This window comes from Microtus ochrogaster, unplaced genomic scaffold (assembly GCF_000317375.1).
Source record: "Microtus ochrogaster isolate Prairie Vole_2 unplaced genomic scaffold, MicOch1.0 UNK14, whole genome shotgun sequence".
Taxonomy (NCBI): domain Eukaryota; kingdom Metazoa; phylum Chordata; class Mammalia; order Rodentia; family Cricetidae; genus Microtus; species Microtus ochrogaster.
This window is the reverse complement of record NW_004949112.1, coordinates 3,927,251-3,934,174: the sequence shown is the minus strand read 5'-3', so window position 1 is coordinate 3,934,174 and position 6,924 is coordinate 3,927,251.

Sequence of the window (6,924 nt, the reverse complement as noted above, 5' to 3'; positions counted from 1 at the left end):
ATGGACGTAGGCTAGAATCTCCCTGGTAAGCCACCTTGTGGGCTACAGCAGATTATTAGAGATGGGCTAGTCCAGGTGCGAGAGTTAGCCTAGAAGAAGCTAGATAGAAATGGCCAAGCAGTGATTAAATGAATACAGTGTCCGTGTAATTATTTCGGGGCATAAGCTAGCCAAGCTGCTGGGGTGTTGGGGACGCACCCCACTGCTCCTATTACTACAGGTGCTGTTAGGTGGCCACTTTAGATTGCCATCTAAATTGTATGAGGCCATTTTTTTGAACAAAGGTGGACAAGTGTGGGTATCTGTAGGTAGGGCATTAAGGCCTAAGGTTTCAGGGCCTCTAAAAGGCATCCAAGGGGGAGGCTGAATTGATGGGTTTGGATGGCTTGCTACCCATACCTGAAACTGTGAAAACCTGTGAAACAGAGACACCATAATGCTCACAGTAAGACATCTCTTGACTGTGAGTAGGGTGTGAATCAGTGCATCACAAGACCCATAGGAGGGCATCCCCAGCCAGGAGTGGGACAGTAAGGCCTGACTGGATCCAGTCGGAGTGACTCGGAACCCAGAGAGGCCAGAGGCCACTCCCAGCAGCTTCTCACAGTGAGAGAAAAAAAAAAGAAATGAAGTGAAAAAAAGAGAGAAAGAAGAATCTGAGAGACCCTGGGCCCCCAGTCATAGGTGGATTGGCCCCAGGCTGTTCCAAACACAATTTCAGCTAAGGGAAGCAATCCAGAGATGAATGTCAGTGAAGGGCACAACTGTAACCTTGAATGCCATGGTTGGGGGGCAGTCCCCCCATTTCTGGGAACACCAGAAAATTGCCAGAGCTAAACAGTCAATTCCTCGGGTTCAGAGAAACAGTTAAGCTGATCAGAATGGTGACCTTTCAGGTGGTCTTGGTCCATCTTATTATTATTACTATATTATTCTGGAAGGATTCTACAGGTTATCTTCCTCTGTGGAAACAAAAGCAGAACCTCTTTTCCAAAGCAACATATTCTTAGACCCAAATTTTAAGGACAAGATACCTTTAAAGTATATTTGTTGGTTACTTAGCTTCTTCACATTCAAAAAATTCAAAGAAAACATAATAATATGCATATCCAGACTTTCTGTGTATTTTCCATCTTTACGTAGCTTACTATTTTATTTTACTCGATTACTTTTTAATATTTATTTTTAGTAACTTTACTCCTTTAATCTATGACTGTCTGTCTCTTTAAAAACTTTGTCTTATATTTTTTCCTAAACATTTACTTCCTTTTATGACTCTATACTCTTTATCTTCTTTCTCCCAAGCCTACATACATTTTTTTAAACACACTGTGTCTCATTCAGAGGTCTTTTATGTCTGAATCTGTCTTTATTGCATATCTGTAATACTTTTCTGATCAGGACAACTTTTTAAAATGTTAAGCGCTTCTTAAAAACCTAAGTGGCAGCATTGCTAGGGCAAGCACAGCTCTGCCTGCTTGCTCCGCCCAGTTCAATGTGGTGGAAGTACGTTAGTTCTGAGACTGCTGGGTGGGAGCTGTCCTCACCACCTCAACTCTGATAACCAGCTGGCCTATGCTGCCACCCAGTGACTTGCAGCACACTGCCCAAAAACTCCATTTAAATGCTCAGCCTCCTGAAAGAGCCAGAATTCAAGCTGGTAGTATGCCCAGAACACCGCCATTTCAAAACCACACAGCTTTTTTCTGCTATGGCTGAATCAGAAAATCCTCTCTTAAAAGCCATCCTTAACTCTTTTTTTTTTATTTTCCCAGAATTCCTTCCCAAACTCTCAGGTTTTCAACAACTTCTTGAATTTTGCATGTAAATGGACAGAAATAAAAAACACTATCCTGAGTGAGGTAAGCCAGACCCAAAAAGAGGAACATGGGATGTACTCACTCATAATTGGTTTCTAGCCATAAATAAAGGACATTGAGCCTATAATTCGTCATCCTAGAGAAGCTAAATAAGAAGGTGAACCCAAAGAAAAACATATAGGCATCCTCCTGAATATTAACCTTCATCAGGCGATGAAAAGAGACAGAGACAGAGACCCACATTGGAGCACCGGACTGAAATCCCAAGGTCCAAATCAGGAGCAGAAGGAGAGAGAGTACGAGCAAGGAAGTCAGGACCGTGAGGGGTGCACCCACACACTGAGACAATGGGGATGTTCTATCAGGACCTCACCAAGGCCAGCTGGCCTGGGTCTGAAAAAGCCTGGGATAAAACCGGACTCGCTGAATATAGCAGACAATGAGGACTACTGAGAACTCAAGAACAATGGCAGTGGGTTTTTGATCCTACTGCACGTACTGGCTTTGTGGAAGCCTAGGCAGTTTGGATGCTCACCTTACTAGACCTGGATGGAGGTGGGCGGTCCTTGGACTTCCCACAGGTCAGGGAACCCTGATTGCTCTTCGGGCTGACTCAAACAGTGATGCAGAAGGCCCAGAAGTGAGCAGCAAAGTCCTGTTTTCAAAGGACTTTCAGGTGGCAAGGGTCACCTAAGACTTGTCTAGTAACCAGAAGTGTGACAACAGAGATCCCACAAGAGACCAAAATAGATGACTTGGAGAACACTCCCCATAGGAGAAGAAGACAAGCTGGCCCGTAAAGGATAAATAGCAGTTCACTTAGTCTATACTCACCTCTCCATGGTTAAGAGCATTGACAGCTCTTTCAGAAGACCAGGTTCGGTTCCTAGCACCCATATAGCGGCTCACAACTATCTGTAACTCCAGTTCCACAGAGATCTGGTACTCTATTCTGGATTCTACAGGCACTGCATGCATGTGGTACACTTACCTAACACAGACAAAGCACTCCTCATACATATTTTTAAAAGATATTGGACCTGAAAATGAACGAGTATTAAACCCTGCACTCCTCAGAAAAGTGTTAACCTGACTGGCAACAGTTATGATTCCAGGACAGACAGCAGTATAGGGAGACCACTGAGCTATAGAAGATACTAGGAGCTATGTGGTAGTTGTGGAAGACCACCCAGAATGAGTTCAAGTGGTTTGGGATCTATCCATACCAAATACTGAAGCTGTGAGAGCATGCCCTCATCTTCAGACAATGCTGAGATGGTGATACACTTTGACTACAGTCCTTGCCCTACACCAACAGAGTTTACCCAGCTATAAGCCCCACTTTACTAACCAGGACACAAGATTAGCAAAGTCAAAGCTAGATCTGGAGATGTAACCCAGTTGGTAGAGTGTCCACCCAGCACATATGAAGCCCTTTATTCTACCCACCCCAGCACCATATAAACCAAACCAGGTATGATAAGGCACACCTGTTATCCTAATACTTGAGGATTAGAAATTCAAGATTATCTCCATACAGACGTCAAAGCTGCTCAGCAGAGGAGCGGCACAGCTGGTGTCAGAGCTGAGAGACCAAACTTGAAGAGGCTGGGCACAGGACCAAGGCAGCCACCACAGGAGCACGTGGCATGGCACCCGGCGGTCTGACTTTCTCTGTGGGTATTCAAGGCCGATTAGAAGGCTGGATGTAGCAGACTGGACTGGGCCCTACGGAATTATACGAAGCTTGATCTCAACTGTGAAACTACCTTTGAACTGTATCTTCAAGGATAGGTTTCTCATTCTACCATGCTAATGAGGTTTTCTAGGTAGGGCTATGGTCCTTGAAAAGGCTAAAGCAGCCACCTAGCAAATGGAGAAATAGAATACCACTTGCTGGGGTGATGTGCACCCCAGGGAAATCTGACAAATGGGGACAAGCTACAGTGTGGATTCTGGGGTACCATGCAAGATACCCACAAGCCCTACACCTATGACATATTTCCCTCACACATCTGTGGCCAATACAGGTCCCAATCCTAAAAAGTGACAAATTGGGCTCAGCCCAGGCAGGCTTTGGACCTGGTAAACACTCAGCATTCCTCAAAAACCTTATAAAGTGGATTTCTATTTGCCAGAAAAAGTCATTACTTTTTTAGCCGCTTCTACAGCACCGCTTCCCCCAATCTCCAGAGAGGACATGTAGTTCTCTATTAACAGATTTCCACACTAATTCCTAGACTGTTCCAGTCAACCTGCCCTCCTCCTTCAAAAAAACACCTTACAAAACACCTTACAGGACTCTTCTGCTAGTTTTGCTATCTTCTCTGCTCCTCTCTGTCCCCGATGATACTGGAGCAGACATACTGGCAGTTTCTTTATTACACCCCTTGCATACACACAAAGAAAGAACCTCTTGGATGTTACCAAAGCCTTGTTTTTCCATACCATTAAGGGTTTTAGAGCATGGTGCCTGGGGTGAATCAAGAAACAGACCTGGGGAAAGCCCTTACAAGCAGAGAAAAACAAACAAAACCCTTCAAACCTTCTCTCTTGTACGTGTGAATGAATGGGGTGAATTTCAAAGGAACGGTTGAAGACCTGTTTGACAAAGGAGAAGTGGCAAGAGTGTGTTCCAGTGGTCTGAGGAAAGACACGTCAGAGTCTAATGAGAGAAGGTACTATCCTAAGGTTATGGGAAGAGGGTGTTCCAGTGGTCTGAGGAAAGACATGTCAGAGTCTAATGAGAGAAGGTACTATCCTAAGGTTATGGGAAGAGGTCAGTAGGGTAAACACAACAAGGCTGCCAAGAGGTGAAGGGTCAGGGCATCCAAGGGTCAGCAGTAATAATCCTCGGTGTAAAGCCTGGAAAGAAGCAGTGTCTGCCAGGGTGGATTAGAACTGCAGGGATGTGGGACAGCCGCAGTGCTGCAGGTCTAGAGACTAATCACCTTATCTCGGGGTAGGCTGTTTATAAGTTCATTAGTTCATAGTTGGCTTGTCAGTATGTATGCCCGGGCACCATGTGCATGCAACAGTCAGAAAAGGGTGTCAGATCCCTTGCAGCTGCAATTAAAACGCCCATGAGCTGCCATATGAGTGCTGGAAGCTGGACCTGGTCCACCGGAACAGCCAGTGTTCTTAACAGATGCACCATACTCCTGTCCATCTCAGGCTAGCATTAGCTGCTGGAACCACCATCCTTCCTCACCTCTGCCAGAACTAACAGCCGATGCCTAATAAAACCTTTGGGTCCTATTGATTTAACAGACCACTCGCTCCCATCAACCCCAAAGCTAAGAATGGCATCAGATGGCCTGAGACCTACAGGAGAGCCTCCTCCATCTTGCTGTGACCACCTTTCTGATGATGTATTTTGAAATTGCCTTAATAATGATCTTCTTTGCTGTGTAAAACAATGAAACTTCATGAAGCTTGTCTCCACAGTAAAACAAGAAAGTTGGGGTAACCTAAATCTGCATTCCTGAGTCATGGCCACACAAATAGGGCTCCAGAATAAACGATCTCTTTATTCCCTTTAAGGTGAGAGATGTGGTTTTTTTTTTCACATCAACACTGGAGATCCCAGCAGGGTGTCATCTGAATCCCTCATTTCCAATTCTGCTTCTCCAGGTGTCCCACAGAGCTATCTTGAAGAGGTGTTTGTCTGCACCCCATTTGGCAACAGGACAGTTTCCCTTGGGCTGAGACCATGCCATTACTACATTGTGCTTAATTCTGAGCACTAGCAAAGGATTGGGGGTCTGGGGAGTGGCTTTTTTATTGTTTTGTTTGCTTGTTTGTTGTTTTTGTGTGTGTGTGTGTGTGTGTGTTTTGTGACAGGGTTTCTCTGTGGCTTTGGAGCCTGTCCTGGAGCTAGCTCTTGTAGACCAGGCTGGCTTCGAACTCACAAAGATCGCCCTGCCTCTGCCTCCCAAGTGCTGCGATTAAAGGCGTGTGCTTTTTAATCAAATCACATGACATTCTCTATCATGGTGTTCACTGCCAGTGACCAAGTCAAAGGAGCAGCAGATGACAATTGAGTTTCCAGAGTTCAGTTCAGCTCAGCAGAATGCACAGCACTGAAGGGTTACTCTCCGATAGGCAGGGTCCCAGGGCTTCAGGTCCATGTCTCTTGCTACTGCTGTGCCTTCACATATTTGCCGCTGCTATTTTTCTCTGGTATCTGCCATGGTGTAAAGAGATGTGGGGAACCCCCACTGCCTTTTCATATTGTGATTATCTCACGGAAATACCCCCCTCTACTGGGCATTTTTACTTGTGGATTATTATGAAGATGATTTCCTCTTAAGCTGTACGGCTTGACTAAAGTAATGATTTTATGCAATAGATTTAGATTAAATAGAATTTTGATGATTGAAGGTTTCAAACAAATTTAAAAAGGGATTGTTAGTTTATTGGGAAAATTAATATAGGCAAAGGTAGGATACAGCATTGCCTCGGCTCCTGATAAAGCAGGGACTGCAGAGGATAGAAAATAGGAACAAGGAAGTGTCACACAGCTAAAATTTTCACTTGGCTTGAGTGGTATAGACTATGGTTTAGGTTAATGATTAAGAAAACAATCCAATCCCAGGAGTCAGGCCAACTCAAATTCTTTTTGATGTTGGGAAATGTAAAACAAAGGTCTAAATAATTGCCTTCATGTGATGAAAAAACAAAGAATTGGATGGTTAGTTAATTAGACAGGACTCTAAAATATAAAAAACAAATAACTTGCTTTTCTGGCAACTACAAAAACTACTACCTAGGTAAACAGCTATGGCTGGAAGGCTCCCGACCTGTGAGAAGTCTCAAAGAAGAATGCTCAACTGAGCGTGGCTTTGTAAGAAAATGCATAAGGATGCGGTAAGAAATATAATGGGGTTGGCCTGTTCCAAAAAAAAAAAAATATTTTTATGGTGATTATGTGTAGTAACTATGTAACTTCTGGTTATGAGGAAACCCTCCTCTTGTAACAGACTTGGTGTGGGGAATATAAAAAAAGTGTCTGGGGCTGGAGAGATGGCTCAGAGGTTAAGAGCATTGCCTGCTCTTCCAAAGGTCCTGAGTTCAATTCCCAGCAACCACATGGTGGCTCACA